General features: G+C 33.3%; 1 protein-coding gene and 1 long non-coding RNA gene across 3 annotated transcripts in view; one reads left to right on the top strand and one right to left on the bottom strand.

The window, feature by feature from the left end:
* LOC141485795 (uncharacterized) overlaps positions 1-22,246 on the top strand; it is a 224,889-nt gene that overhangs the window by 10,850 nt on the left and 191,793 nt on the right. The window contains exon 2 of the long non-coding RNA XR_012467462.1: positions 1,218-1,281. This is a non-coding gene — a long non-coding RNA (uncharacterized lncRNA). The remainder of the gene's footprint in view (positions 1-1,217; positions 1,282-22,246) is intronic.
* Positions 1-22,246, bottom strand: part of rib (BTB/POZ domain-containing protein ribbon) — a 69,768-nt gene that overhangs the window by 14,860 nt on the left and 32,662 nt on the right. The window contains exon 1 of one of the 2 annotated variants that reach the window (XM_023169321.2): positions 3,993-4,151. The exons of the other annotated variant lie outside the window; for it this stretch is intronic. The gene's annotated coding sequence lies outside the window, so the exon portion shown is untranslated. Of the gene's footprint in view, positions 1-3,992; positions 4,152-22,246 lie in introns of those variants that run through there. 2 annotated transcript variants of the gene reach the window in all.

Below are 22,246 nucleotides of genomic sequence, written 5' to 3'. Positions count from 1 at the left end.
ATATAATATGTTAAGATATATTATCAGAAACTAAACAGATATCTTATCGTATAGGTTTTTTTACAGGAAGATCGACCATGTATTTGTTGAACATTATTTGTTCATTGAAATATTTTATTCTAGATCTGGTATTGAAATAAAATCTATTCTGATAGGCATAATAAATTTAAATATTGGTGAAAGCTTCATGGCAGTAAAAAAATCCAAGTCGACTGCATGCAAATTGATGAGAAAAGTCAACCCATAGCGCCATTTTTTAAACAAAAACAAAAAAATATGGTTATTGTGCAATTTCTCACGTGTAAATATACCAAGAATTAAAAAATAAGTTATTTAAGACTCCCAAAATGATTTTTTGTGATGTTTACAACCTTTGGTGAAGTAATGAACATTACTGGAGATTAAACTTTAAACAGAATAAGGTCGAAGAAAACATTGAATATTCAATCTGAGATGCAACAACTTGATACATATATGCTTAATACTGTTTGTCACTTGAATTCTCCTGCAAAGGGTGATAACATTTTCTACGTAGGAAAGTTTCCACTCTATTTTTAAATATCTTGGAATCTGAAATATCTCATTTATTCCGGCAGCTTACGAATAGAACGATTGGGTTATAATTTAATGAATGATTGTAAAGAAAATAACTGACTTTATGAATTTATGAAAGGCTTAAGATTGTTTAAACCAACAAATTCTCATTCAGAAGGTAGAAGAATGGGATAAGAAATGCATTAAAATGAGTTGTCATACCTGACTGATCACTAAAAAATCATCCAGATACAGCGGAATAGAAAAAATCGTATCAGTCCAACAGATTACCAATAAGGGTGGTAATTCTGCAGGAAAAGTGGTATCATTCAACTATTTTGGAGTAAGATAATCTTTATTTGAATTAGTTAGGCAAAGCTAGTTCGAAAATTAATGATTTTATCAAGATCATTTGTTACAAATTTGCTAATGAGAGGAAAAACATACGCAGGTTGTAAGAAATTTTAAAAAAAGTTTCGGTCTATACCACTTTCAGTAGTTTTAGGCTGCCAATATTATTGAATTATTATCATTATTGAGCCTAAGAAGATAGTGAGTTTTACAAATTTTCCCACAAACACATCCTCTTCTGAAATTTTCCAAATATCAGTTTTTGTCATTGAATAGCTTTGAAATTTTAGAATAGTTTCTGTTTTATTATTTATTGATAATTTTTTTTCTAGATTCATATACAGGCCGTTTTTCTGGCCGATTTTAGCAGATCCCAATATTGCTATCTCGGAAATGGTAAGACCTACTTAAATTGGACAAAAGTTTATTATTTTGAAATGGTTGTTTTTGAAATATTCGCCAAAAACTAGAATTTTCGAATTTCGTGTTTTGGCTCTACCGCCACAATTTCGAATGATATAAAAGAAAGTGGAGGAACTTTCAATACTGTTTCATATTTACTTATGATGCACTGTTTGGAACCTTTGGTATAGTAATGAATATTACTGGAGTTTTTTCCCAAGAAGATTAAAATTCAATCCAGTTTTAATCTTCCTCTTTGAAGATGATCACTTGGTGATCAAAACACGTGTCGAGGTATTGAAAATAACGATTTGGTGTTGGGAAAAAACTCCAGTAATATTGTTTCATATTTGTTAAATCTGATATATGAAACAATTTGCAATGCGACATTTCGTTTATTACATTTCATCATCAACTTTATTTTCTTAAATACGGACCTCTAGTTTATTTCATAGAAGTCGTAGCTACTAAATTAACAAATTCAGCTACGTATTGCAAATTAGATTATAACAAATATGAAACAATATTGAAAACCTCTGCCCATTTTTATATCATTCAAAATGGAGGCAGTAGAGTCAAAAATGAACAAAAAATTGTTCGTTTTTTGAAACATTCACCAAAACCATGAATGTGAACAATCTCAATAAATACCATTACTAATGATTTTAATTATAATCTCAAATAATCTGGTAGAAATTGATGAAAATCTGCTGAAAAAACTACAAGGAATCAGAGGATAAATATTTTACGAATTTTTATGTCGTAGAAATTTATGAATATAGGTTTTTTTTAAAAGATTCATTTTAGTAAAGTCACTGTTTTGGTTTTCCACTTCCTGCTTGTATACAATCATCAGGGAATTTAAAAAACAACAGATACAATGGGTTTTCAGTTCACATAGTCAGGTGTTGGACAGGTGTTTATACCGAAAAAAAAGAGCGTTAAAGCTGAACCTGGGAAGACCTGTTTATTATTAGGTTCTTCCTACTTATATTTGCTATCTTATGTCTTTTTCGTCTGTTCAAAAATTAAAAAGTCGAAACAAACATACGTCATTTTGCTGAGTTTGGAAAAATGCCTACATCTTCCATATTTGAATTCGGCCTTTGATAGAATAGAATAGAATAGAATAGAATAGAATAGAATAGAATAGAATAGAATAGAATAGAATAGAATAGAATAGAATAGAATAGAATAGAATAGAATAGAATAGAATAGAATAGAATAGAATAGAATAGAATAGAATAGAATAGAATAGAATAGAATAGAATAGAATAGAATAGAATAGAATAGAATAGAATAGAATAGAATAGAATAGAACAGAATAGAATAGAATAGAATAGAATAGAATAGTTTATTGGTGCTGTTTAACATAAAGTTTTACACAAGTCAAAATGAATATAAATAAAATAAACTAAAATTACAATGTATAAAACACACTTATATAATTTACACGTTAACATCGAATTCGAATTCTTTTGAAGAAATGAGTAGCAGCAAATAATGTTATTTTTTGCTTATTATTCTTCAATTATCGTTTATATCATTTATATATTTTTTAATGTACGCGTTACGTGAAATTAATGTTCAAGAATTGCTTATTTTTGAAATCTGTATGCTTGAAAAATCATTAGTAAATAAATAGAATTAAAATGAAATGTTTTTAGGAAATGAGTTAGAAATAATAAAAAACCAGAACTATTAAGAAGAAGAGAACGAACTGTTTGGAAACTCAATAATAATGATAGTAACTCTTTCATATGATTAAAAATTATTAAATTTTATTCTAGCATTAGCAATAAAATGAGGCTGAATTAACTAATTGATTGATATTGCAAAAAGGCAACCAAAACTGTATTTTTTTAAATGTATGATAAAGAGGTTTAAAAAAATGTTTAGATTTAAAAAAAATAATAATAATTGATGTTCTATAATCTAGATAAAAAATTATTAATTTTTATTCTGATTACTAACATAATGAGACTGAATCAATCAAATAATTGATATTGCAAAAAGGTAACTAATATTTTTAAATGAACACGTTCAAAGAAATGTTTAGATTTTTCTTACCAAAAATTCAAAAATTAAAAAAACTATTCATTGAGATAATAATAATTTACATAATAATCACCTTTAATAATAATCACCTTTATCAAATTTTATTCTTTTCACCAAAAAGGCTACTAAAATTGTATTTTTAAAAATGGATGCGTTCAGAGAAAGTTTTAGTTTTTTTGAACAGAAATTCAAAAATATTAAAAAATGTATTCATTGAAATAATAATAATTGATAACATTTTGGATTATTGTATCTTATTGTTATATAAGGATATATGAGGATAAATTAACCAAAAATTGTATTTTTTTTAATGAATACTTTCAAAGGAATTTTTAGTTTTTTTTTACCAAAAAGTCAAAAATAATAAAAATTGTATTGATTAAAATAATAATAATTGACACAATGTCGATGACTTAGATCAAAAATTGTTAAATTTTATCCTGATTGCTAACAATATGAGGCTAAATTAACCCAATTAATTGAAATTGCAAAAAGGTACTTTTTTTTAATGGATACGTTCAAAAAAACTTTTACCAAAAACTCAAAAATAATAGTAAATAACTGCATTGATTAAAATAATGAAAAATTTTTGGTGACCTATTTGTTTGACTGGTTGATTTTGCAAAAAAAAAAATAAACCAACTCACCTAAAATTGAAAAACTCACAAAAGCAATCACTAAAAATTTTCAACTGTCATTTGAACTCTCTGAGAGCATTTGCCGTAAAACTAACTGTTGCATAGGAAGCCTCGATGACGTTGCAGCGGGCCAAACTCTAATGAAATGATAGCCCAAATGCGATTGCACACGCATAGACGCGCACTTTTTTCACGCACCGAACAGTTTGCGTCAAAACGTGCAGGCGATTTCTGAAAAATATTATTCGGGACACCAGGTTCTTAGAGGGGATGATAGGCACGCAAAGGTGGAGTGTGCGGGGGTGCTCGCGATTCGGGGTGGGGGAAAATAATGTCGCGGGGTAAGGTGTCTCGGCTGCTACGTTGCCAAGTCGCTAGAACTTCCTAGGATGTGGGGAAATTCAATAGAGGGGAAATTGAATATAGCATTCAGGCTGGGTTCTTGTTGCTAGATTGAAAAATAATCTTTCATAACTGTTAAAATTGCAAGGTAGTGAAGAATAGTTTGGTTTCCTTACTATTTTTCTCCGGTTTCAAAGAGCTATATTTTTCAATTGATTATCGTAAGCCTCGTACAGTTGAATCAGATATATGCGTAGCGTTAAGAAAAAAATTAGGTTTATATTTGTAGCAATTAGACTGAGTTCTATTTTGAACTTATGAGTTAACTTTCAATATGATATATTCAACTTGTTGCTAGATTGAAAAATATTATTTCATGATCGTTAAAATTGCTAGAAAGTGAAGGATTTAATTTATATTTTTGAATATCTATTTTTTTCAATAAATTATTGTAAACCTTTTACGATTAAACCAGATACATGGGTGGTGTTAAGAAAAAAATTGGTTCATATTTTGATTGATATTTATTGGAAAATTCTACCTGAACTCTCTACTCTACTCTATGGGGACAAGAATTACTCTTAAACTGAACCAAAGGTTTCGTACGCAAATACTTGCTTTCAACTCCTCAGCAGATATTCACGAATTGTCATTATGAGTGCCGATGGAATATTCTGAGTTATCAAAAACGAACGAATTTGTAATTTTATATCCCAGAATCGTAGATGTTAAGGATGAGTCAGCTGAGGTAATCATTTTAATCTGTCTGTTTAAAATCTGTTTTTCCGTTAACCAGCTGTCGCACCCCTACGAACGACAACCCTCAGAAGTCGAAACTTGTGCGAGCTAAGGATTACGAGGTCTTACCTTTTAACGTGTGATTATAATACTATAAATCACCAGGTTATATTTTACATATTCTATTTTCTACATGTTATTGATTTATCATCATCATTTCAATATTTTTCATGAAATAAATAATTACAAAGTTTTTTATTTAGCTTATACCGAGAGTGAAATCACTAATGATACAGTTATTTGACAGAAAAAATGTATTATTCACTAATTACTTCGAATGTGGAATATACATGATACCATGTTATTAATGTAAATGTTCCGATGGAAATTATTTGTTAAATAATAGTTTACCTGTTTTTCATTGAGAATAATTCGAATGAAAATATATCTGTAATCACTGAAGGAGAATATTATGGCGTGTTCCTATTGTATGAATACGTGTTGCGATTTTGTAAAATGTTTTATGAAAATCTCACAATACTTGCGTACCTCTATGAAAAACTAACAACATAAGCTTGGAAAAAAAAATCAATCCATGTAGGAACATTGAACAAAAACTATTTTTGAAAGGTATGTTTCAACCTTCCTTCAAAAATATGTGTCGCTGACGACACCACTATATTGTGGCATAGTAAAGGTATAGATGTACTCAATGAGACAATAGCTCATGATATACAAAGAATCAAGTTTTGGTGAGATTCCAATTTACCCTTCCTTAATATTTCTAAAACAAATACCTGTAGCGAGCGGTATCATTGAGAGTAGGGAGTGTTCTAAATTTTTGTGACTGTATATAGACGGTGGACTGAAATTTGACACATCAGAAAGATGAAAAGCAAAATTTCCACCGACTGTTATGCAGTGAGAGTTATTGCTAGAGAACTGGGGGTTTATATTGCGAAAACAGCATATCACGCTTTGGTAGAGTCTCACTTAAGGTACGGTATACCTTTTTGGGGTGTGTTTTGCTTTAATTTGCTGGAGTCTGTATTTGTATTACAGAAGAGAGCTATCCTATCCCTTGCAACTTTCTGGTCAAGAACTCCCTATTTTACAATGGTGTGATACCAATCAATACAGAAAAATTGTTAAAAGAAATTTTGAGTAGTAGACCCTATTACATTTTGACTGAGTTCTATACCGATCATTTTCAACCTAGCATGTTTTATGTGCATGTATGTTTCAACCATTGTTTTTGGTTTTTAATTTAATGTTTTTTATACTTCGGTTTACATTATATTTCATCTATATTTTGAAATTCATGGGATATTTATATATTTTTTATATTTATTTACTAGCTTTGTAAACAAGATTTTGTCTTTGGACAATAAAGTATAATCATCAATAATAATATTCATTTCAAAAATATGCCGCCTATTACAGCTTGTACCCAGGCAACATAGAAAGAAATGATTCCAAAAAAAAATTATGTGAATCTACTGTCATATAGTCATCACATATGCTCATAACTATATACATTTCTTTGATTTAGTTTGTTTCATATATTTACTGACACTATATGGTTCTAAATTTATTAAAATTTATTTAATTTTTTTTTTAGATTCATTAATGCTCCCCAAGTCCTTGATTCGATTAGGTAATTTATTATACAGCTTCATTGACATGTAATGAGGAGTTGTTTCAGTTACAGTCCACTCATGTATAGCACCACTTCAAAAAATGAACTATATTTTTTAATTGTTCCTGTTTGTCACTGTTTTTTTGGTGATGTTTTCAAATCCTCCAACAAAACACAGACTCGACAAGTCCATCTGGTGGCAAACCTTCTTAATAGTTTTAGATTATAAATTGAGTACTCGTATAATCGTACTCGTGGAGGGGACTAACTATTGAAATGAAAATATTGACTGTAATCCTTTTATATGTCGTGCATCATTAACGAAGTCATCTTCCGCCACATTGTGGAATCTGAATTATTCAGTCAAATCTACAAGTGCCTTCCGGAGTGGCCACCTCTATTCTCAATATCTTCTGCATGATTTTTAACCCTCGGGGTGAGTAGCACAGTAACACCTGAGATCAACACCTAAGGGTGTTCTATAAATTGAGAATTTATATCATGCACCCTTTGCTTTGGTTACAGTTTCAAAAATAATTGTTCGATAAGAACGCTCATCTTTGACATAATACTACTATCTTGAATATCTTTAAACTGAAAACTGAACAATCAAACAAAAAAAGGAAATGATAATTAAAAGATTGTAATCCAAGTAACAGTGTTGTTGAGTAACTTGGCTTGAAATTTTTTAATTTTTATTTCTTTTTTTGTTTAATTGTTTAATTTTCAGTTTTTTGCTTGTATTTTATTTTATTGTAATTTCACTTCGGGATATTTTAACAAGCCTGATATTTAATAGCAACATTTCTGATACTCATGTCAAATAATTGACTTTTCTTAGCACTCTGAGAAAATTTTGAGAAACTCTATTTTTTGAAAATGAAATACAGCCCATGTTACTCGCTAATAGTGTAGATTTCTATAGATGCAATACTTTTTGGGTTCTTTTTGAGTTTATCCATTTCAACAACTAAACAAACAAATCTTTTTGTTTAAAATATCAGTTTAATGGAACTTCATGATTCTTTGTGTTATAGTTTATTTTCTCAAGCAGCGGAGTGAAAAAGTCATTTGCAAGTACCTGTTCCATAGGCGTACATAATTGAGTCGATTACAACGTGAAAAATAATATTTATTCTCAACAATTAGTGTTGTACGTTTTGATACAACAAATCTCAAAATACTTCAGTACATTTTCTGTTTTTGAATTTTTTTCAGTTTTGCATATGTGAAATAGTTTTTAAGATATTGATACAAAACCAAAACCCTCTCTTTTGTTTGAAGGAATTGTTGATGACTTTCTAATTATTTTTTTGCGCACTTTGGCATAAATTGTAAATTAACTTTTATCCGTATAATTCTTTACATGTTGGTATAGTTATTTTGTCTTGCATTCATTTGTATCACTACCATGAACAAAATGAAGAATAGAAAAATATATCCGTCACAAGCCTAATTCTAAAAAGAATATTCATTAATTTTTTGATACTATCACAGTATTCTAGAGAAGTCGTCAAAATAGGTCAAAGTTGTTTTGACATGTGGTTTGCGATATATCCTGTTGGCCATTTCTGTGGTAACGGTTCCTCTTCACATTATCTGAAGGATGCAAAAATTTAAAAGTTATTGGTGGAAAAAAGATTATATTAACTGAAAGACCGAAGAAATATACGTCGTAATTTTCGAATCAGCTGGTAGGAAGGTGAAAAAGATATTGATTGAAAGTTTTTTCAATTATTAAAATTCATCAAACTTCTTTTCAATATTACCTGATTTATCTACCAACTTATCCCATTTTCATTGTTTGAAAGAGTGTTAACAAATTCGAAATTTGAGAGAAGATGATCGAATGGAATATTAAAAATATTGGTTCTAGAATATTCTGATGGTAGTAACAGAAATATGAGAAAAATATAACCAATTAGTATGAATGTTTTCAAACTGACACCTTATATATATATGTAAAATAGAGCGAGAAACCCTGGTTTGACAATATTTAACTTTCTTGGAAAATAATAAGGAATTCATAGAAGCTCATAACAAGTGTAACCAACATCTGCCCAGATCAAAGAACAGAAAGTCAAAATACGATCTAAGATCATTGAATCTGGTTAATTTTTGTGAGAAACAATTGACCCCGCTCTTTTCCATTCCTTACCAAAAACGATACAACCCTAGTTACTACCTCTGTAGCCAATTCAATTCTGAACTATCATAAATGAACCTCCATACATAACGTCAATAGATAACATAATGCCAGAGATTGTGTTTCTCCCAAAACCAATCAGTTGAACCTACCTGGTAACAATAATTGACAGAACCTGGCGGCATTAAAGCAATTGTATTCCCGAAATTTAGAGAAAAAAGAAAAAGCAATATCCCAAAAAATTATATATCAATTGTGCTGCTATCTGTGATCTCAAAAGTCTATCAGTATTGAAGCCCTCCAACAACTAAATCGTTGGATAGCAATATGTGGATCTTCCTTATGTCACACATGTGTAATTCCGCTTATCAAGAAATGAAGAGAGTTCCTATCAGTAGCTTTGGATATATCTAAATTATGGGACCTCATGTGGCCCCAAGAACATTTCTACATACCCTCATTGTCCTGCTTTCTTCGCGTGCCTACGGCCTACGGAGTATCAAATGATGCATTTTCAATCAATACTGGGATTTTCCAGAGTGTAATTATGGCAGCAACCCTATTTTAGTTTCACATAAACCATCTACTAAATTTGTCGACCTTAGCTGCTTTATGTTCACTGGTGTCGCAAAAGTCCACCAATACAAATGAAGCAACCAAGTGGAATTGGCCGCGGTGGTAGTGCGCCCGACTCACGATCGGAAAACCGTGGGTTCGATTTCCGCCTTGACCAGATATTTTTCTCTAGAGAATTTATCTGGTTGAAGCTGGAATTATTCTGCAACCGTGTTAGGAATCACACGTTAAAAGGTAAGACCTCGTTAATCCTTAGCTCGCACAAGTTTCTCAACTTCTGAGAGTTGTCGTTAGTGTGGGGGTGACAGCTGATTAACGGAAAAACAGATTTTAAACTCGTCAACGTAGAATTAGAATTCACTAATCTTGATGGAGTTTATTGATAGATAAATAAATAAATGGTGTGAGCTATCAGGAATGGTATAGGCATCAAATTCTGGACCCTGAGTACTTCTAATCACTGAGAAATTCAAGAATAGTGGGTTTTCCATCTACAGGTAAGCTCAAATTGGGGTGAAAGTGACCAAGTTCAATTCAATGCCATAAAAACTCAGGCATCTGTTTTCTCCAAGAAGATAGATGTCTACGAACCGGATATAATAATGTCGGGGCAGACAATTTCGCTTACTGCTTTGGCAAGTTTGTTGGGGGTTAAAATAGACACCAATTTGTATTGGCACAATTATGTCGCTGGAATTGCAATGGCTGTTTCCCAAAGACTTGGAACACTGTTCCGAACCAGAAAACTGTAGAAACACCAGCAGCTCTAGATGCTTTATAAAGCTCAGATCAGACCAAAATTAAACAAAAAAGATAATTAAAAGAATAACGAGTTTTAATTTCAATTTTCGTCTTCTTCATCGTCGTCGTCTTCTCTCAGCTGTAAAAATTCAACGGCCTTATCATCTTCATTGTCATCTTCACCCAGATTCGTTTCCAATTCTTCCATTGCAACCCCGCTTTTCTGTATCCACATCTTGAACCACAACCACTTTTGCAGTTACAGAATATCGTATTGAGTAACTCATCTGGAGCATCCGTTACGCATTGTCCAACCCCATTCCTGGGGTTCCAAATCATGTCCTAACCAAGTTTGAACTTGGAAATAAACACGATTAAAATGTTGGTGAGCTGCTCCACTTGTTGGTGGGATATTTGATAATAATAATAATAATGTTTATTTTGACAAGTTTTAGAAATGAATCAAATTCACAAAATACAAATAAACATGATACAAATAAATATGATGGATCTCACTGAAGTGGTGAATAACTTACATTATTCACCTCTTGTACGTGAGTTTACTTACCGTGCTAAATATACTATAACTCTACATAAAAAAAACAAAAAATATATACATATATACACATTCATATACACACCTACATACATATAACATAATTATTTGGTATATCTGGTTTATTTTATTTTTATAATCAGGTAATCCCATATTTCCACATTGAACGTGTATTCTGGTTAGTATCTTAAACATTTTTTTGACAAATTGGGAGGTTCTCTTTTGTTTTTTTTATATGGTTTTTTATCAGTTTACTAAATATACCTCTTCCTGTTTCAAGAATCCATGTTTTTATTTTTAGTTTAACAGTTTTTTTCTTTAAATACGATTTTACCATATTCTGTAATTCTTCTGGTATCATATTATATAATTTAGGACCCAAATAATAGAAAGTATGTTGTCCGATAGTTTTATTGCACTTAGGAACTTGTGTTCTGATATTTTTAGTTCTTGTCTGGTAAACTGCACAAGTTTATTGAGCTTTGTTAGCTTGACATATTGTGCATAACGAAGATGATCGATAGTATATCTACAGACTTTGGAGCATTATAAACAGCTAATAAAGTTTGCATCCACTATCCACTATTCTTTAAGAGCGGAGAAGTCGTATCACAGCCGCTTACAACGTGAAAGAACAAAATGTGTTTTTTAGAACTTGCATATTTGCCGAAACTCTTAGAGGAGTATTTTTCCATTTTGACATTTGCTTTGCCAACTTTTTTAAAAAAAATTTCTTGTTCAAGAGATAGTGTACGCCCAATTAAAATCACAAGTAAATAGACTATAATTGCTGTTCTTTGACGTTTAGATTCTTCAATAGCTGTCTCAATAATGAGAACATCCGCATCATCTCTGGCCTGTTTAGTGTTGATGTCAATAGCTTCTAATTCTTCAATAAGCATAGTAATCAGTTTTTCTTTATTTTTGCTATTTGATAGAATTATCGTAAAAGAGAATACAGTTAAAATGTAATTAAAGTATATATATCACTTAATAATTTTATGAACTACAGGAATAAATTGCATTATTGAATTCATAGATCGGTTCATTAACGAAAAAAAATATTTAAATATAATTTATTTGTTAATAAAAAATGAAAATTATTTATAATTATTTATATTAAGTAATAATTTATAAACCTTAAATGAGCTGATTTCGATCTGGGCAACCAGTTGATTTCAAATAATATTCAATCTGCGCTTGCGCATATTAGCATAAGCAATTAGCAATTAGCATAAAAACGTACAAAAAGTCGTTTTTTTTACTGTTGAACCCAATTTTTGAAGTTGCGGTCGTAGAATCATATGTGAATTTTGAGAATACTTTTATGATGTCAAAATGACCAAAATGACTGGACAACAGTACATATCAGAAATACGCGACGGCCTGTGGCTGCTCATAGATTTGAGGTTCAACTCAGTACACTGTACACAGTACACTGTTTAAGAACTCTCTCATTTGAAGAACTGTGTTTATGTGGAATAAACTTCCTGGGAACGCTACTTTCGCACAGGCACCGCTCTTAGAGCACTCTGAGGATTCTCCTGTAGTGCTTGTGTTTCGTCTTCGGTATAACAACACTTGAAAACAAAGCAAATGATACTGAAGCCTCTCCATGTCGCAACTTTATATGCTCAAACTGTTTGGTTAGACATTCAGCAATTTTATAAGTAGGAAATCATTTGGGTTTTGAATATTTGGCTTGTGAATATTTGGTAGACCGCATATTTTAGTAATTGTTGGTATAGAAACCTGTAGGCTTCTGTTCAAAGTCGATGAGATTGAATTATGACACTTTTTGAGTATGTTTTTCACCTCTGAACTCATCTGAAGCAGTGGTTTCCTTAATAATTCATTATAATGACCGTTTTTAATTAATTTATCTCGGGTTGCAGTTAAAGTTCGACTTTAGACCTACCTTACCCCTATCCGACTATAATCTGAATAACAATTTTACCAGAGTGGTCTGAGTAGAGCCTGAAGAGTTCAAAAAGTATCATTATTAATATTATTTGGTACAGAAAGACGATAGGAATTCGACTTCAAGAGTATCATGTTATATAGTTATTTTAAAAATTCGACCTTCGACAAGAACCAAGCCGATATATCAAGTTACCCACAGAATCTTCCATACCATCCTGTATAATCAAATACGAATTCCTCGATGGAAAACGCAAAGTCAAAGCTTGACAACGCTGTTCATTTGATAGCCAACGAAGCAGAAGGGCCAATTTCTCTCTTTATCTAGACTGTTCGCCTCGTCTCTCTCTATTTGTCTATCCTAGACTTGACTAGGACAACTTTTGGTGGTCTAATTGGTTTTATATGCGTTCTTCTGCTATGCGTGTGCGGCAGTACAGTTACAGCAAAAATAATGTTATTGTATACGCGGTGCATCCGGCTTTTTATTTTTATCTGGTACCACGATCAAAGTTGCACAAAATATGGAATTAAATATGTATTAGTTTGTCGAGAATTTGTATCTTGTAGTTGGCCTAATGTGAGGATATTGTCTCTAGATATACGTGACATTGTCTGTTTATAGCTTGTAGCATTGGGTGAATTAAAAAAAAAATTGAAATTGATGGGTTCCCGGTACAAGCACCAAAAAAAATTATGGCCTTAAACTCTTTCGTTGTTAAGAAATCTTTTAGTAATTATTTTCAAAACAATGCACTTCATTTATGTAGATATTTAAATGCAAATAAAAGACCGGGTGCTACTGAAATTCTAGTGAAACGATGTGTAAATATTTCCATACAATGGTAAAGTAGCAAAATATATCGTATATGTGTCTTAAAAGGTCAGAGTTTCCTACAATTCATTAGAGAGTGACTTATTCGTACATACATATACTCTCACGATTGTTGTTTACAACTAAATTTCAAATCGAATAAAAAACATAAATTCACGGAAAGATTTAGAGAAAATTCTTTATTAATTCGGGAAAAGTTGCAAGGAATTTTTGAGAAATTATGAAGTTTATAAGTTCAGTTTGTTGGTAAAATTTCAAAAAGCATACTAGACAATTTAAATAATGAAAAAGGTTCTGGAACTAGTGGTAAACTTGAGTCGTTCACAGTGTGTGATAATCAATAATGCGAAATCAGATTTCGTTGTTACAAGCATTGGTGTCTCCCAAGGATCTATTCTGGGACTTCTCTCATCCGTGATTTATACGTTTCAATTTCCAAAATGCCTTCACCACACCAATATACATAGTTATGTTGACGACACGCAGATATACAAGTAACTAGACGAATCTTCCATATATCCGATGGTTGATATGAACCTCATAACGATTGAAAGACACTGGTTGATTTATCAAAAAAATAATGTCTCGCTATAAAGGCTGCCAATTCTTCGGAAGAACACAAATGAGGTAACGAAGTATCAAAATCAATGTTCAGTTCATGTGATATTAGAAATACTAGTTTATATAATTGAAAAGTTTCGAAATCAAGTTTATTTGGTAAAACACAGGTTATGTATACTGTAGTAGACACAACTATATACACTATAGTTATCCGAGCTCAGTGTGGCGAGAGAGATAGCGTAATGCCGAAAAAGTGGGAAGAGAATCGCACAGTCGCTTACGCATGACGACCCGTCGCCACGGCAGCAATCGGTTTTACGGGTGGCTATAGATGTTTCACATCAAAAATGTTCACGTGTAACTATGAAGAAGATCACATTAGTTACAGTTGAAAAGTGCATCTTTTTTACACGTGCAACAAAGATGCACTTTGTTTCAGGACTGTTTACATTCGATTTATAGACAAAGCAGTGCATTAATTATTTATACATTTCATTAGTTCGGACTTCCATTGTCTACTATGATATAAATCGATTAGAAATCCGTGACAGAATCTGTAAGAAATTGAAAAGATTAGCTGAAAAATAACAATTTTTTTGAGGAAAAAACTGAAGTTACAATGAAATAATATACATACAACCAAAAAAAAGAACTATTAACATGAGCTGAAAATTGAAAAAAGAAGTAATAACAAGAAATGAAAATTAAAAATTAAAAGATTCCAAACCAAGTTACTTCACGACGTTTCGATTGTTAGTATCCACAATCGTCATCGGGTGATAACTGGACTTTTTCCTCCGATATCTGACTATTAATAGGTCATTCGAGTGCTTTCACCTATCCCCCCTTCCCTCTCTCCGCTTCATTGGTTTTAGCGGGAGCTGACCGTGTGGCGGGAGTTGGTCGTGTTCCGCTTGATTAGAAGTTTCTATATGTTACGTATCTCTACGCTGGCTTGGCTAAACGTGTTGTTGGACAACATATATGCGGCTTCCTGAACCAGTGTTCCTGCGTGAGGATGATTTCAGCTTGAGCCCAATTGATGTTATGTTGATGAGTCCAAACATGCTCTGCTATTCTGGATTTACTGGTTTCTCCTCGCTGTGTGTGTTTCTTGTTCTCAGCAATGCGAACTTTCAATGGCGTCTTAGTTTCACCGATGTATGATTCTCCGCAGGGTAAATGCAATTCTTGGAATCGGAGTCCTCGTTTGGTTTCCTGGTTTTCGTCAGGCTGCTACGGATAGTGTTTTCAGATCCGAAGCAGGTTCTGATATTATACCTGGACCCAATTCTTCTTATCCTTTCCGACAATCGTTTGATGTAGGGAAGTACAAGTACAAGTGGCGGCTTCTCTGTCTTGTGGAGCTCTTGCTGTCTTCTAGCTAAAACCTGTTCCACGATCACTTTGGAGTAACCATTCCGTTGAAGGTCTTCCTAGTTCCTTTTCGAAACCTTCCTTTCTATTACAGAGCCCGAAAGCACGGTCTTGTAGAGTCTTGATGATTCCTCTCTCAGTCGATTGATGTGGTTGGGTTCCTGGTTCAGATACTGTCCCGTTTGAGTGGGTTTTCGATATACAGATGTTTCCCATTTAGTGTCGGTCCTCTTCACCAATACGTCTAAGAATGACAATTCGTTGTAGACTTCCTAGTGGACTTTCTAGTTAAATAAATTCCACTACATATGTACAAGCGGACAATGGCATATTGTAGGTCAATTTACTTTTTGCACTACTGCATCTTGGATCGTGCAAAAATATTAACTTTTTGCACCGTAGAAAAATGAAGGGATCAATTTTGTTACTGTAATAACTCAATTTCTGTTTTTGTCTGTATTCGAAACGAATGACTGACACTATTTTTCTTATGCTTATATACTATTGATCTTCGTTGTAACTTCAAAAATTAATTTCAAGTCAAATTCTTTCAGAATCAAGTAAAATTTCAGATGACTTCCTAAACTTGACCTAAAGCATAATTTAATCTACTTTTATTGAAAACTCTGAGTTGAATATCTCCAAGTCATCGTAAATTTATATATTTATTTATTGGACGACTGGCAGACTGATTAAATGACTAATTTGACAGATGTAGCTTCAAGCTGGTACTTATTAATTGTCAAAGTTCGGAGGTGCCTGTCGGAAGACCCTATAGAAGGACGAATATGAAAAAAAAAGCAGATAGGTTTGTTATAAAAAGTAGGCTATAAAAAGTAGTGATTTTCAGGCAACCAAATATTCATATCGTATGGAGCGACAATTTCTAGATAATTAAAACAAAAAGACTACGGAATCAATTGCGCAACTACATTTTTCCGCTTACCCAGCATTCCCATCCGTTCTAAACCACAACCCATGACGACCACATTCGCCAATGATAGTGAAAAGAGGTGTGATGCATATGCGCATATAGTCGATCAATTGAGAATTCATACATTCATTTCTAGATACTGAAAACGACAATCAACAGTAGTTGTATCTCCTTTCCATTTAGATTTTCAATCATCAGCTGCCAATGAACATGGCTGATAATAAGTATATTATGAATATTGAAAGCAATTTCGGTGTGATATGACAGTAGCCAGTGACCAGGCTACGAAAATATACAGGGTGGCCAAAACTGCCCATATTTCTGAAACTCACCTCACAAACTGTCAGAATCACCCCCTATGTATTATATGAATCATTGTAGTTTTTGAGTTACGAATTTCTCAATTTTTTTATGAGAATCTTTAGCTCAACCAGCTCGAGTATAACCAAATTGTTTTGTTTCATGCTTCTTATGAATATTTCTTGCATGTATAAGTCTCCAATACTACAGTGAAGTACAAAAATTTTCATGGTTATTGATAAATCCACATTCAAACAAGGTAGAGTTGAATTTTCAATTCCTAATTACAAATTGAACAAATAGTCCATCGGCGTTCTAAATAAGGATGATATAATAGACATGATGACAGTAAGTGAAATCACTAAAATGAAACCCTATTAATGGATTATAAAATACGAATCTATTGCATTATTTTGAGCGAGATTCTTGATATTTTGATAAAATGAAACTACAAAATACGGCTTTCCGCCATGATATCTTGACCGCTAATCAGAGCGAAATACGTCACGTTAGAGTAAACAAATGAATATGACACCTCTAACACAACAGTAATACTCGACGTTAGTTTTTTCTGATTTTCCTTACGACCTAATATTCTTTTCTTTTGTTGAGTTGCTAATTCAAAGGTGAAATAACGGAGCCATGGAACCAGGATAATGTGTCTACAATCGACTTGTTGATGCTGGGAGAGTTTCTGGCATCAGTCATAGACTTTTGTTCGGCAGAATTCGGAAATGTTAAAACTTCCATGCGAGTACAATACTGATCTTTCGAAAACAAATAATCAAGATTAACCCAAAGCCTTTGAAAGACACTTGTAGTTCAATATGAGAGGATATACAATTGAAATGACATTCCTAAAACTATATACTTACCGAACACCTACACTTATTTATTTATTTTAGGTCCTTCAGATCATCTTATGGCGATGATGAAATGAGTTACGAACAATTAAAACTCGTACAATTAAAACGTGCACACTAAAAGGTAACATAACAAGGGTGAAAGATATAAGAGGTGAAACCTAACCTCAAAAAAGTTCAAAAATTATTGAACTCAATCCTCGAAAAAAATAATACTGGTTTATAATCTACAAATTTAGGTAAATACTTAGTCAAAGTGATTCTCACAAAAAATAAAGCTGAGTACTGGGCAACATTTCCGTTGAATCTCGTCTTGCAAGTTTAAGCCACTTGTTTCGTGTTGTTTTTTGTATCGGATGAGCACAAATAACTAGCTCAGAGTTTTTATTGATGTATCAGTACACTGAATGACTGCAAACCACAAATACACTTTCGAATTAAAATTCAATGATAGTTATCACTAAATTTGTGAAAGAGCTTGTAGTGTTTACATGTAGACTACCCGAACGTGACGTCACAACCGAATTGAAGTGTATTTATACGATGTAATTATAATTAATTTCCCAACATTACAGAACAGTATTTGAAAATCTGCCATCATTTCTATTGAAAACCATGATAATATAACTAAGAAATCACTTGATCAATAAAATACATTACATTTTCTAGAGGTTATATTCAGCACTGAAACTACTCTCAGACAACTTACTGAAACAATATTTTTTTTGAAATATCAACCAGGATTCAAAACAAGCTTTGCTCCAATAAATCAGAACGGCAACACTATTCTCGACACCGGCTTTACCAACTCAGTTGGTGTCAACGGAAGTCCAGTCTCTGAGATAAGCCTAGTTTATTTCCTGATGACGTCAATTTGGTTATTTATTAATATATACACTAGCAGGCCTAATTCAAGTATTATAGTGTTGTATAGTAGTTGATGCAATGTAGTGGAATTTAAAGTAAATATAATAAGATCAATTAAGAAAAATTTACAAGGTATAACAATATGAACTAATCATATCTTGTAGGCAAGTTGAGAATCACACGTTGAAAGGTAAGACTTCGTTAGTCCAAGTTTCTCAACTTCTGAGAGTTGTCGTTCGTATGGGACGACAGCTGATTAACGGAAAAACAGACAGACAGACAATACAACAGTCCAAGCTGAAAATATTAAATAGCTAGGTCAAGAATATGGTTTTTAAAACGGGATCAAAGAGTTAGCTAATCAAAAAGTTCTGGGCATAAAGCTGTTGTATGAGTAATTGAATCTGTGGAAAGAAACATGAAAGGTTTGCACCTGCTTAGTTGAACGACTGGGGACAAGTAGAGATAATTTGGAGAGAAGCTCAGGTCTGGTACTCAGTCCGTTGATAGAAGTATTAAGTCTCTATGTTTTGTGCGTGCCTGCAGGGACGGTGAGTTAAATATGCGTTCTAATGCAACATAGTCATAGTAGACACGCATCTTGAAGGCAATATATCTCAGTAAATTGTACTGAACATCCTCGAGTTTCTTATGTGTAACGTAATGGAAGGACCAAACTGTGGAACAATAATCGAGATGGGATCTAACCAGGGAAAAATAAAGAGATTCAATAGCAGTGGTGTTAGTAAAATCGTAGGTGGTTCTCTTTTTAAAGCCCTGCATCTTCATGGATTTCTGAATTACAGCGGAAATGTGTGATTCATAGCTAAGTGTGGAGTCTAGAATCACACCTATTACGCCAGTTTTACATTTCATTTATACAGTCGACACTTTTTGAAAACAGTGAAAATCCACATGATAGACCAGCGACTCATAATCGTTTTTATTACTCTTAAAGAAGAAGAAGAATTTACTGAATCAGGATTTCCTAATATACAAGTTAACTAACTTAAAATATACTATAATCAACTAAATTTATAGAAATAATACAACTATATATATACATACATATATTATTTAAACTGAACAAAAAGAAATATTCAATGATGGAGTAGATTCAATTGAATCAGATAAATCATTGAATAACAATAATTCATTGGCCAAAGCACAGAATTCAGGTGTCAATATGGTGCAGTTTTTTTTCTTCTCAAAACTGCTGGGAAGCTGTCTGAGCGCACTCATTTACCCAAAATAGGATCACTCTAGTTGGATACCCGGACATAAGAGTCACAAGGGCAAAGAGGAGGCCGATGTTCTAGCATCCAAGGCTATGATCGGCTAAGAACCCTTCTGCGGAGTACGCCAAAGCATGTATAAATACATCCATAAACTCATGGATGCAAGCCGAATCGACAGAGTGGTGGAATAGGCTCTCAAGAATGAGGCAGGCGAAAGAGTTCATAAATAAACCATCGCCCAGATTCATGGAAGACCTGCTAAACCACAATCGTAAGGTTTTAAGGGTAGTGGTGAGTCTATTAACGGGGCATAGCCGACCCAGGAAACATGAGAAACATGGGCCTGATTGAAGAAACCCAATGTAGGTTCTGTCAAGAAGAGGAAGAAACCGCACTGCATGTACTCTGTGAATGCGAAGCCAGGCTGAGACACGCAAGATGCGAGGAAGAAAAACCAGAGGCTACCAGCTATATGAAGGGGTTAGTGTCAAGGCTATGGAGTCTCATTAAATATATCAAGCTAGACAATGAGCTCTAATAACCAAGTAGCATCACAATAGATCTGGAAAGTTCTAATGGTGTAGTTTTTGTTCGAGACCAATATGCAACCTCCAGAAACCTACTTGGATAAGGCGTTTCAAACATTTTTTAACCGTTCCATATGTAAATGCAATAATACGAGAAATACGAGAAATATACGTCATCATTTTGTTAGCCCAAATATAATGGACCACCCTGTACACTTAAATAATAGATATAGGGACAGTTCGCATGGCATTGCGAGTTTCGAAACAAAGCATGTATATCACCACGCAAGCCACCCACGATTTGCGTGAGCGATACTAACTACGATAAAAGCCGGTTGCAGAATGCATATTTACCAAAGTGGGGGTGTTGTGTTGCGTTTTATATCGAGAAATTAGGGGACTTTCGGTCGGCTTGATTCGCATCCCTCTACCCCAAAACTGTGACAGGGTTAGAAATGTGCACGAGGCATTATTTCTGATATAGAAGAAGAATCTAGGGAAAAAGGTTTCGGCTTCTTCTCCATACCTATACAAAAAAAAACGTGTGAGTACTCGTTACAGTGAGTACCCAACCAAAAAAATTAACAAACATCTTCAAACCTTTGAACATTAATCATCACCTACACGCCGAACCCGAAAATAACACAAAAAATAAACAGCTGTGAAAAAGAAGAAGACAAAAACCTAATCGGAGGGTACAACATACAATTCTCGGACTGCAACAAATTCTATATCGGCCTGACCAAGAAAAAACTGATCCAAAAGTACGACAAGCACAAAAACGCATACATAAACCCATCAACATATAAATCAAACCTCGCCACACACGCCTTATGAAACAAACATAACTTTCCACCACCAGAAAACATCAAACTCATGAAACAAGTCAATAAAGGAAACCGTATGAATATCTGGGAGTTGAGTTTGATCTTTCTCTTGAAGATGATCACTTGGTGATTGAAACACGTGTCGAGGTGTGGAAATAACGGTTAAGTGTTGGAAAAAACCCCAGTAATATTCATCTGGGATAACCTAAACATCCATAGATTCAAAAGCCATAATTCACTTATCGAAAAACAAATACAAATCAAAACACAAGAGCTAACATTCAATATACTCCACAAAACAATACACATTCCTAGAAACAATGAACCTAGAGAAACACCAACACACAGAATATTTGCACAGGCAAATTTAATGAGACATCCGGATGAAAGTGGAGGACAAATACCTGCCCAAACCCTAATTAATGGAACATCAACGAATTCCTAAGGCGATCTAAAAGTATAAAAGAACAAACAAGAAGATAAAACCATCAGTCTGAGTATAGCAATGAAGCACAGTCTGCTATCGAAAGCGCTCACATATAATAATTAGAAGTTATCAGAGCTTCAAATCCTTTTTGTAAATAAGTATTACTTTGTGGTTTTGGTCCGTGGTCTGTGTTATTATCCTCACTGGGATTGATCTCACGACGTTTCGACAAAGTCTCATTTGCCTTCTACTGGTGACTTTTGTTAAGTGTACGCACGTCGACCCCACCTTACTCGATCCGCTCCCTACTATCCAGGTATATAGGGATGTTTGTTATGTGATCGGAAGTAGACTTCCTAGTCTACTTCCGCATGAATTTCCACAAAATGAACAATTCGTTAGAAGATTCTGTAATGTTCCGAGGATCATCTTCAACTTCATAAAATTTTTATAATCACTCCCAAAAGCGGATATAGTTTTACGTTATATGCTCACTGTCAACAGTATATGTCAATCGCACACTGAACACTAAGTCATGCGAAGAGAGGCGAGATAAACGTTGGCCCGAAATTTGGGTAGCGCTGTGTGTTAGACTGAGGAAAAAGGGAAGCCCGACATAGCGTCGCCGTTATGTGTTACATTATTAAGCAGTTTACCCTCACGCAGTCAAGCGGCATTGGAAGCTCTTGGCCCTTACCGAGCAACGTATGAATTGGTAGCAAATTGCCAAAAACGACTCTCCTCAATAGCAAAACTTAACAGATGGTCTTTGGTCTGGATTCCTGGCCATACTGGCTTGCAAGCATCTTCATCGGACCATAACCTGTCATTGGCAAAGCTTTAGGCTTT

Source organism: Leptinotarsa decemlineata, unplaced genomic scaffold (genome assembly GCF_025532065.1).
Source record: "Leptinotarsa decemlineata unplaced genomic scaffold, Ldec_3_MD MMD2_tig00026336_RagTag_RagTag, whole genome shotgun sequence".
Taxonomy (NCBI): domain Eukaryota; kingdom Metazoa; phylum Arthropoda; class Insecta; order Coleoptera; family Chrysomelidae; genus Leptinotarsa; species Leptinotarsa decemlineata.
The sequence above is the reverse complement of the archived record's forward strand: the minus strand, read 5'-3'. Positions and strand labels throughout refer to the sequence as shown.